Genomic DNA, 11,968 nt, shown 5'->3' with positions numbered 1-11,968 from the left:
TCTCTAACTTAGGCTCATCGTTACTATCATCGTATCTATGGCATATCTCTTTCCTTAATCTCATATGGAACCCCTTATGAACATAGACTTGTAACTTTTCGGAACATTGGTCATAGGACACGTATTAGAGCTTATAGACAACCTATAACAATATCAGGGTGACATAAGGTCGAGAGCCCCCGATTCCATCATGGAGCATTCATAAGCATTATGCCTCACCTTGAAGGAATTAGCATATAAGGTGAGTGTAGTCAATGAACAACATCAATGGATCGTAATATGGATCATTATCCTTGTAGAACCATAATATTATAGGCCTTAGAATCTTTAGACTTTGACTTATCATCATCATTATCGTATTCGTAACATACCTCATATCTTATCCCATATGACTATTCATAAACACAGGCTCTTAGTTTTCCGGAAGGTAGGAAAGTCGTGGAGAGGTAAGGAAATAATATCATAGGAATCATATAGGGATCATTAGCTTCGTAGGAATATCATATCATGAACTTTATGACTACTAGACTTAAATTCATCATCTGTATTGTCATGTTCGTAACGTGTCTCTTCTCTTTATCTCATATGAAGTTCTTTATACTCGTAGATTCATAGTTCCCAATGTGTAGGAAAATCATAGAGAGATAGGAGGATTCATATCATAAGATTCATGCCTTAGAAAGGAAGGACTAGCCTTACATACCTCTTTCAATTAACAATTTCCATCGCTTAGTTGTTCTCCTTCAATGCTCACGTTTCTACCTTCAATAGAATTCGCATTCACATTAGCTAATTGATTACATGAATGTGCTTACTAAAGCTAGAGAAAATTGGGCAGCATTTCCTTTATTTATACAACTTTTCCCATATTGTATATCAACTCCCAAACATTTATAATAACGTTCACAATATCATAACCATCAATCGTCATTCATCTACATTACCCTCGTTTCACAATTCCGCTATAATTCATCCATAATCATGGTCATAGTATACTCGTGCGTTTTCTCACATATAATGCTTATCCCATGTTCTCAATATCATTTACAACATACTTATAATCACAACATATCAAAATTTATAACTCATTCCAAACTACTACTCAAAATATCATTATTCTCATGTTTATGACCCATTTCCTATGTCCTTCTACAATCCAAGTGTTTCAACTTCCAAATACCTTAAACAACATTTAAATACCATAAAACTTACCTTAGATGGTGTAGGAATGACCCTTGAGTGCAAGCACTTCACTTGAGCAAAACCCTAGTTTCACCTCCACTTGGATTCCTTGTTTTGGATGAACTTTAATGAGTTTCTTACATTTGATTCACTTTGTTTGATGTAATTGATCACAAATACCCCTTGAATTCTTGTTGGAGAAGTGTATAAAGATGTTTTAGAGAGAAGGGGTATGAAGGGAAAATGAAATGAAATGAACTTGGATCCCCTTTTTAATACAAAAAATCAGTCCCGACCCACTTATACGGACACACATACGGTCCGTACAATTTATACGGTTCGTATATGTGACCGTATAATGGTTCTAGTGGATTCTCTTCTCTGGACAGGTTATACGGCCAGATCTACGGTCCGTATAATGGACCGTACAATCCATAGTTTCCCGAAAATCATTTTCGTCGACTCGTTTGATCTCCAATCCTTATGGAACCTTCTTGACACTTTTTTATCACTTCATTAACAATCTAGGGGACGTTATAACTCTTCTCCAAAGCATCATTAAGTCATCGTTAATTAGTTATTCGTAAATCCTTTCCGATACATCTCGTATGTCTTGCCTCCTCTTGACAACTTTTCTTCTCTTACTTCGAATGTCTTTGAAATCTCATTTAGAATCATCAAATGTTGTTTCTTACTTATCAAAACATCACATACGTCGTAACCTTCGTCAGTCTATTCGTTGTGCATGAACGGAAATTTTTTCGAGGTGTAACAAAGACCTAGCGGAATCCTTCACAGAAAGATTTCGTTTCAATATCAAGACCATGCCAGATTGTTCCTACCTCGAGAAGGTCAAGCAAAAGTCAACGAAGAACTATAGAGAATTCGCCAACTGATGGAGTGCTGATGCAGCACGTGTGCAGCCGCCGATGTGTTAGGGAGAGCTTGTCTCAGTATTCATTGTTGACACCTAATTTTCACCTCATGAAACACATGTTTTAATTTTTGCATTTCCCGAGTCCAAGACGGAGTAAGGATGCCCTTAAAAATTTTAAAATTTTAAAATCTCAAGAAAATTGCAAAAATTGACGTTTAATTATTATTTTCATACAAAATTAACAATTACAAGAAATTACGAGTTATTTACTTTCACCAACATGATTTGAAAATAAGATACATATCCCGCTCCGTCTAACTGGGGAAAATTGTTAATTAAAACGACGTATAAATTACGGTTGATTTTTTACCGCATTTTTCACATCCCTAAAAATTATCTGGAACTATATCAATATTAGGCTCATTTTGAAGCTACTTTTCTAAATTTATGAGTTTTATATTTTAAATAAGCACAAAATAACTATTTTATTTAGTTATATGTGGGTTTATATTACTTAGTTATTTGTTGATTTATATTAAGAGAGGGGGGGGGGGGGGGGGGGTTAAATTAACCGTTTAAAATCCTAGGGGGGCATTTATCAAAAAAATAGGGAGTGGAAGTTTGTACCCCACAATTTCATTTCCACCGGCCTGATCTGACCCTCTTCTCTTTGGCGATTTGAGGCGTCCACTAGGGTTCCGCCTCCATGGCTATTTCACGGCCATTCTCGTCGTATTTTTGAGGGGTTTGGTTCTAAATCATGAGTACTCGTTATTTAAAGGTTTATTTTCCTTCGATTTTTACTTTTATATGATCGATTGATTCATTTTCGTGGAAGTTACTTGGGTCTTTGCTGTGATAAAGTTGCCATGGGCGGGACCTCGAGTCCTTAGCCATCTTGTGCACTCTATCACATGGAAGTAAATACCCAGGGGGAATTTTCCGATTTGGGTACGGTTTAAGGGTTTCTATCCTATCCTTGTGAGATTTTACCGTTAAAATTTGTTGATATTTGTCCTATTTGATGACTAGGCGTACTATTATGTTGATTCCTAGTTTTACAAGATTTTCACTTAAATTTATGGGTACAATATGCTGTATTTTTGTTGTATTGTGTGATGTGTACCATTTCTGATTGGTCATAGTACTAATCGTGGTAATTTTGTTGAAAGATTCCTTTGTCCTTTGCTAAATTTCGAATTTGTTTGAATTTAAGGTTTAAGATTTAAGGGGGAAATTGAGTTGGGTTGGTTTTGACCTCTTTTGCCCCTAAACCCTATTCTTAATACTATATATTGAAGGTCTCATGACCGTTGGAGGGATCGAGATCCCAAAAAAAAATCTGAGAAAATTCATGGCACAAAATTCCTACTACGTCTTTACCTTCCTACAAAAAATACTACATCATCAAAATACTACTATTATACTATTATTATACTATACTACAAAGGTTACACTACTCTATAAATACCTACATTACAAAATATTGCAAGAAACTAGGTTGCTTAAGGTTCTTTTGGTTTTTGGCTTGAGGTGTTGATCCAATCTCTACCCTTTGATCCTTAGGTTGCCCCAACAAAAGGTAACATTCTTGTTTTTACCTCATTCACTCTATCCCTGAAGTTGTTTTTGTTTAAAGAAAGTTACTTATTGAATATTGAATGAACTTATATGTATATTGATGTTGTTGTATTGTTGTTGTTAGCTGATGATAAGGTTTAAAAAAAAAGAAAAAAAAAGAGAAGAAATGGAGTTGTACAACTGGTGTTTACTATTCCATTGATATTCTTAGTTTCTGGAATTTATTTGAAATTGGTTCTGTGTTTGGAAGTTGTTTAATGGCCGTGCTTGATACTGCTTTGATGATAAAAGATTTTAAAACAAGGAAAATAAATAGTGTAGTCCAATGTGGTTGTTTTCAGTATCTAAAACAAGTAAATGGATGTAGAGTTGAGTTGGAATCTTGCTTCCAATCTCTTGTTTTTGGTCACAAAATGAAGGCTGAAGAGTTGCTAATTACAAATGTAGCATACACTAGCAGACAACCCCAAAAGGGAAACAAACGCACTGAATTTCACCAAGAACTATCCAATAGACTAAGTATAAGCTAAACACATGTGAAAGGACCAAAAGCACTCAGAAATAGCAACTCTTCAAACAAATAATAGCTAAATAGGGGTCAAGTATGTGTCCATATACTTGTAGATAGTTGAAAACTTGGCATGATGGTGTTCTGTGTTGTCCTGAGGATTTCTGCTACTATTTTGAGTACTCCATCATCATTCTGTGAACTATGTGCTTATTCTAATCTTTATGGTGATTTGTCTAGACTTATTCCAAGAGGTTAATCTGAATAAGTTAAGTCTAACTTGATTGAGGCTTTTAAAATAGTTAAGTATCTTTATATAACAAAGGGGTCTGCTTACTGTGTTGTTGATCTTGAAATGGTTAAAATGAAAGAGAAAGTCTTGCTTGTTTATTGTTGTCACACGGGCCCGCGCGAACGAATGCACAAGGTTTTGTTGTTAAGGGTTTTTCCAATTGAAGTGACGGTTTTGAATAGGGATTAATTATTTTACAGAGTCGCCACTAGGAATTGAGTTTTGGTGTTCGAAGTCACCTTATGAACCCTAATCAAAAGGAAATGACTCTTTTATTATTAGTCCGCGAAAATAAAAGACCGGGTAAGGAATTCTGTTGACCGGGGAGAAGGTGTTAGGCATTCCCCGAGTCCCGTGGTTCTAGCACGGTCGCTTTATCGACTTATACTTAGCTTAAACTAATTTTGGATATATTATGCGCTCCAAGCCTTGATTTTCTCGTACTTTTATTGTTAAACTTTTATTAATTTTAACCCGGATGCGTAACCACATTCTGGACCTTTTAACTGTCTGAAAATAAGATGCGTATCCGCATTCTTAATCGAAACAAGATTAATTATTAAAACAAGATTGGCTAAGGTGTGTAACCGCATCCTTGAGTTGTTTAAAGTGCCCCAAAATAAAATACATAACCGCATTCTTAATTGAGACAAACATTTTAAATCACGCCTAAAGCTCATCTAGCGCTGAAAGCATTTTTTTTGTCTCTAAAATCCGAGACTTATTATTATTTGGTTATTATTTATTTATTTCACTGTTTTGATAACGGGTTTTGAATAAATTTGCAGCCCATCTCGCTCCCTCACAATTGGTTTTTCCGCTCTTTTCTTTTATAGCAGTAGTTGTCTTTGATTATTACTTTAACACTATGTATAAGTCTAGAAAAAATGAACCTACAATCCCTATGTCTACTGGAAAATGGATATAGTTAGTCTAAATGATCCTCATAATGTGTAGAATCTGTTTAAAATTAGCTTCGGTGATCTTTGACTAAAAACTGGCTCCTTTCCCCTCCGAAATTGAGTCTAAGCCTTTACTATTGTTTAAAATGATCTTGCTTGAGCATACTCTGGATATTCTAAGGTTTTCTGCACATTTTTGCCATGTATGAGCCTAGCTAAGTCTGGACCTTGCAAACCCTTTTAAAACTTTGATGTGTACTAATTTGTCCTGTATGGTTGGCATATACTCGAATTAAGAGAATTGGAACTCTTTGCTTGCTTGACTGGGTTTAAACTAGACCCCTCTTCTCTTAGAGTCTGAACCCTGTTAGTATAATTGTGAAAGATAAGCTTGTAACTACCTTTGCTTGTAAAACAAATGACTAATTGAAACTGTGTGTGAACCTCTATGTGCATTTAACTGTTCTGCGTTGAGTTACCAGCATTGATCACTTTTGTATTATGTTAAGTATTTGAAGAAGTAAAATATGACATTGTCTATTTTATTATGAGCTCTAAAACTGCTTAGTAAGAATTAGAGGCTTTGATGTAAGAGATAAGGCTAAAAATGGAACTCTGATGGATCTACACTTACCTAGTAGACTCATTAGAATGGCTTAAGCCTTAAATGACCCTGATCATGTCTAAAACCTGCATGAAACTGAATTTGTAATTGGATCTTCTTTTTTGAGACTAATTATGAGAAATCTGGATATAAATGAACTTAGTATCATGCTACAATGGAGCTAAATGTTTTTTTTTACACCTATGTCTATCCTAAGGCCTAGTTTTTTTTTTTTTTTTTTTTTGTAAACTTTGGAGTTCCTATGCATAATCTCTTGGCACTACTAGTTGTTTAAGTATGTCTACTGTCTTCCTTGTTTGGCTCATAATAAGTGACATGAATACTTTAGGACTTACATAAGGACCCCTTTACTGTATTGTGACATTGCTATAGCGTGTCTTCATATATGCTAATTAACATGTACTATGCATTAGAGCATTTTTTTCACTTGCTATGTCATGTGACCTTTCTACCTTGCTGTGTCATTCTCATTGTTGAATTTCGAGATGTGTTTATCTGTCTATGTGATTTACCAAATTTAAAAGTTAAAATTTAGGTGTAATTGCATGATATATTGCGAGTTTAGGGGGGGGGGGGGGGGATATAAGAGGGTATGCCCATCTTGGAGGTTTTGCTCTCTATATCATAGGTATATAAGCGATATATCAGGTATGTTAAGTTGCCTAAACTTAGTAAATTTCAGAGAAAAAACATTATATTTAAGTGGTATATTGATGTATATCACAATCTCTATACTTAGAAAATTTTAAGGGGGATAAGGGAGTATGTCAGTCGTATATCTGCGTATACCATGCTTCCACACTTCGAAAATTGAAAGATGAAACTGGTGTTGGGCCAATAAATGGGCTTTGCCTTGTGAAACCATTTTCAGTCGATTTATGCTTACTTTGGGCCACTGTGTCGTTCAGATTTGATCTCTTATTATTATTGGGCTTAGCCCAAGAATTGTAATTTTTTTTTTGGCTTTGTAATAATTAATTATAGTCTAATTTCCGTACTTAGTTTAATTATTGAATGCATACTAATGTACTTGTATACGCATTTGATCCCAAAAAATCGTTGGTGGGCTTCTACGAGGCCCACGTCTAGATTGAGTCAATCAAATTCGGAGCAAAAATGAGCTTACGTTGGATTTGAAATTCCATAAACACTTTTCGTTTGGGCTTGGTCGGCCCAAAAACTCTATCTTTTACTTTTACGCATTTTAAATTACTATTTACGCATTAGATTCAATATTGGAACCCTTAATTGGTTATCACGTAATTTAGAGTCGTTAAAATTGACTTCTATATAAAATTGGCATAAAACTTGCATAAAATTGAATAAATTGGACTGATTCGGACTATTGGACTAAAACTAACAAAAATTGAGAGACTGTGGGACTGAAATTTATATTTTCAAGACTTGTGGGTTGGGACCTATTCGGACAAGATTGAGACTGTTTTAGACCATGTTTTGGCACCTAAAACTTGTACAAAATTGGTAAAAAGGATCGACATTGGCTAAGTAGAATACAATTGGATTATTTATAAATACAGTTTATATATGAATTATATAGTATGCAAAAACTATTTTGTATAAAACTATTTTCCATACTCAAATGCTTCTTTTTTTTTCAAAACTGTGTTCGGGTGGACTTACGTAGGGTCCTACTTAGGCTAAGAACCTTCAAGTATTAGCCTAAATGTTCTAGTCCGACACCCCAAACGCCCAATTTTGGGCCAAATTCTACCACTTTTGATCCTTGAAACGCGCTATTATTTTGCATAAATGACTAATATTTATTTGCGGGAGTATTAAACAAAAAACATTTTTTTTTATCAGAAATCAATTTATATCTATATGAACATATTATTAGAACCCGTAGGTAAACCGCAATTGAGCGGATCCTTAATACCGGAGTGTCTAACACCTTTCCCGAGGGATCACCAGAACCCTTACCTAGACATTGTGTAGATTAGGTTTCTTTTAAAATAATCATAACATAATTGTTTTAAATGAACCCTTTTCGACTTGGTTTTTCCTAAAAATTAGGTGACGACTCTAAAAAAAGTCCATTTAGAGCACCATTACGTAGAAGTATATTTTTTCCTTTTTCCTGGTACGATTGACAACCGTACTTCCCCGGGACACTTTTCTTTTTGAATGAGGCAAGTGCAAATGCGAATTGGAAAAATATGACACGTTACATTCATCAGGTTGCAGGAGCCGTATTTCTATGATAGGATGTTGTCCATGGCCGGGAGGTCGTTCTCCGAGTTGGTAAAGATGGGGGAGGCCATAGAAGATAGTCTAAAAGCTGGAAAGATCGTCAGTATCTTCAACAAAGCGTCTGGGCAGGCCGCTGCGGGAGTCTTCCATAAAAATTAAAAAAAAAGGACGTGGCAAGCATATCCCACATTCCGAACCAAAACCCAAAAGGACCCCTATCTTCTCACCGAACTCCGCCCCTCCTAAATTACTCTGCCCCTCCGTATAGCCCATCACCCGTGTATTATGCACAACCACCCTTTACCACTACTGTACCAGCATACATGGCTCCGCCTAGTGTCCGTGTGTCCGCTTCTGTTTATCAACCACCTCCGTAACAAACTTACCAACGACCACCCCAGCAAAACTACCACCCACCACAAAACAACCCTCCACAAGCCTATCTACCCCAGAATTACCAAAATTAACCACCACCCCCAGCATATAATGATCCACGTCCATATTTCGAGAAAAGACCCTTAAGGGAATTCATGACGCTCCTCGAACCGAGGGCTCGACTCCTTGAGAGGCTACTGACTGTGGGATTAATTCCGAAAGTCCCGCCAAAGCCAACACAACCCGAAAGTAGATTCTGCAGGGCCGATCAGACTTGTGCCTATCATTCAAGTGGGAATGGGCACAGCACGGAGGATTGCGTAAACCTAAAACACAAAATCCAGGATCTGATCAACAAAAGAGAAATCATTCTGGAAATGGCCGCTCCCAACATACACATGAACCTGTTGCCGAATCATGGAAACGGCAGGGTCCACATGATAGAGAGAGATGAAGACTGGGAAGCTTGCGGAACATTGTCTCCAAAAATAACCGAGTCTTTGGAACAAACAGTTGCTTCCCTCACATTCCAGGAATGACTCAAATTCAAAGTCTTGATCCCCAGTCTGGAAGTTCCCAAGGCTATACCCACGTTTAAGATTTTGGTTCCAGCACCCGTGATAGCCCAGGTGGCACAACGGATTGTACATGACCCTAAAGAGCCAATCACTGTGCATGCGGCTATTACCCAAGGCATGACTCACTCAGGAAGATGCTACACTCATGAGAAATTGGCCCAAAACGCTGCAAGGAAGGAAAGCACTCAGAAAAGGGCGATAACCGAAGGAGAGGCCGAAGATTTATGGCGACGTATGCAGTTAAAAGATTATTCCATTATTGAGCATTTGAAGAAGACACCAGCACAAATTTCGATTCTATCATTGCTGGCTAGCTCATCCTCATACAGGCATGCTCTCATGAAGGTATTAGACAACACACATGTCCCAGCGGGTACAAGTAGTGAAGATTTAGCCAGGCTAGTAGCCCATATCATTGGGGAGCACAAAATCTGCTTCTCCAAGGAAGAGTTTCCCGTCGAAGGGACATCTCATAATAGAGCCCTCCATATCACCCTAGAATGCCATGACAAGGCCGTAGGAAGGGTACTTGTGGATAACAGGTCGGGCCTCAGCATTTGCCCCGTAACAACCTTAACCCAGCTTGGCTGTTATATGGCAAAATTCGCCAGAGTGGGACGAGTGTCAGGAGATTTGATGGATCCCTAAGTGATTTCTTGGGGGAGATCGACCTGCAGATCCAGGTTGGGCCTGCCACATTCACGGCAGAGTTCCAGGTCATGGCAATCACTGCAAATTACAACATGCTCTTGGGAAGACCCTGAATCCACTCAGTCGGAGCAGTGCCATCAAGTCTGTACTAGGCTATAAAATTTGAATAGCAGGGCCAGGAAATTGTAGTCGAAGCTGAGAAGGATATCCAAAAGCATCCTTACAACATTATACCAACAATCGAAGGGAGTCCCAATAGATAAAACTTCCACGTGGTCGAATACATCGGGGCCACCCACTCAGAGGAGGTGGCCGACAGACCCATGCAGGCAGTCTACAGAATGATTGCTTCCACAATGCTGGGATATAGATTTAGAACTGGAAAAGGCCTAGGGAGGGACCTAGAAGGGATAACAGACTTGTGCCGACCCCGAAAGAAATTTTTTGCTTCGGCCTAGAGTATGCTCCTAGCGAAGACGAGCTTGCAAAAGCTATGAAGATAGAACTCAAAACAGGGAACCTGTCACAGCCAATCCCGGGGTTGTACCTGTCATTTCCCAAAAATACGCCGATGCCGAATGAAAGAGAAATTGGCTGGGGTCTCGAGTTTCTGTTTCAAGAAGAGGGATGCTACGCGAGTGCTGAGAAGATCCAGGAGGTGCCCACCGTACGCAGTCTGAAATCAGGAGAGCGCATGAACAATTGGACATCTACTCCCCTCTTGGCTCCTCGGAAGAGAGATAATTTTTCCTTGAAAAAAGCATCTTTTGCTAAAAAGCGGCGGTGTTGACTGATACTCGAGCAATCGCCTTTTCTAAAACTACCTCGGGATGTTTAAAAATGGAAATGGTTCGGCCTTATTCCGAGCCAGGACCACAGTTTGTAACTCATTGCTTTTGAATTAATAAAAAGCCCTGGTCTACGCAAAACTGTTATTCTTATTGGATAATAAAATGAAAGTTTTTTTACTAATCACGTAATAATGACCAACAAATAAGCCTAGTTTTACTTTGCCTCGCCTTTTCAGTAGTAATCATAATAAAATAACAAAAAATGTCATGACGTGTCGCGAAAGAATGAGGAAAATAGGCAGCAGGAGTACGAGGAGCACGATAATGCCAAAAGGGTTAGTAGAGGAATTAGATGAATTATAAGAAAAGAAGAAGCCAAATATGGACCAAACCGAGGCGATCAACCTCGACAGCAAAGAGGATGTCAAAGAAACACGGATCAGTGCTCACTTGGGAGCCCTACAAAGGGAAGAGCTCATAGCTCTGTTGAAGGAATATGCGGACGTGTTTGCCTCATCGTACACAGATATGCCAGGGTTGAGCACTAAAATAGTAGCCCACATATTGCCCATCAAGAAGGGCTTTGACCTAATCAAACAAAAGACACGAACATTCAAGCCAGACATGAGTATCAGGATAAAGGATGAAGTAGAGAAGCAGATCCAGTCTGGAATAGTGGAAGTAACATCCTACCCCACTTGGGTAGCCAACATAGTACCAGTACCCAAGAAGGATGACAAGATCTGAATCTGTATGGACTACCGATATCTCAACCGGGCCAGTCCAAAGGATAACTTCCCTCTCCCGAACATCCACATGCTAATAAATAACTGCGCCAAGCATGAGCTATAGCCATTCATGGATTGTTTCACTGGGTACCACCAAATACTCATGAGCGAAGAAGACGCTAGGAACACAACCTTTATCACCTCTTGGGGAGTTTACCATTACAGGGTAATTTCGTTTGGTCTTAAAAATGCCGTCGTTACATACATGAGAGCCATGACTACCTTGTTCCATGATATGATGCATAGAGAGATCGAAGTCTATGTAGATGATTTCATCATAAAATCAAAAGAAAGCTCAAAATATACTGTGCACTTGCGCAAGTTCTTTGATAGGCTTCACAAGTTCAATCTGAGGCTGAACTGTACAAAATGCGTGTTTGTAGTGCCCGCTGGAAAATTGTTAGGATTCATAGTCAGCCGTAGGGGCATTGAACTGGATCCTATCAAAACCAAAGCAATTCAGGAATTGCTGCCGCCTAAGACCAAGAAAGAAGTCATGAGTTTCTTGGGAAGGTTGAATTACATTGGGCGGTTCATAGCCAAGTCGATTGTGATCATAGAGTCAATCCTTAAATTGCTCAAGAAAGACGCTCCGACAAATTTGACG

The sequence above is a fragment of the Lycium barbarum genome, chromosome 4 (assembly GCF_019175385.1).
Source record: "Lycium barbarum isolate Lr01 chromosome 4, ASM1917538v2, whole genome shotgun sequence".
NCBI lineage: Eukaryota > Viridiplantae > Streptophyta > Magnoliopsida > Solanales > Solanaceae > Lycium > Lycium barbarum.
This window is presented reverse-complemented; position numbering follows the sequence as displayed.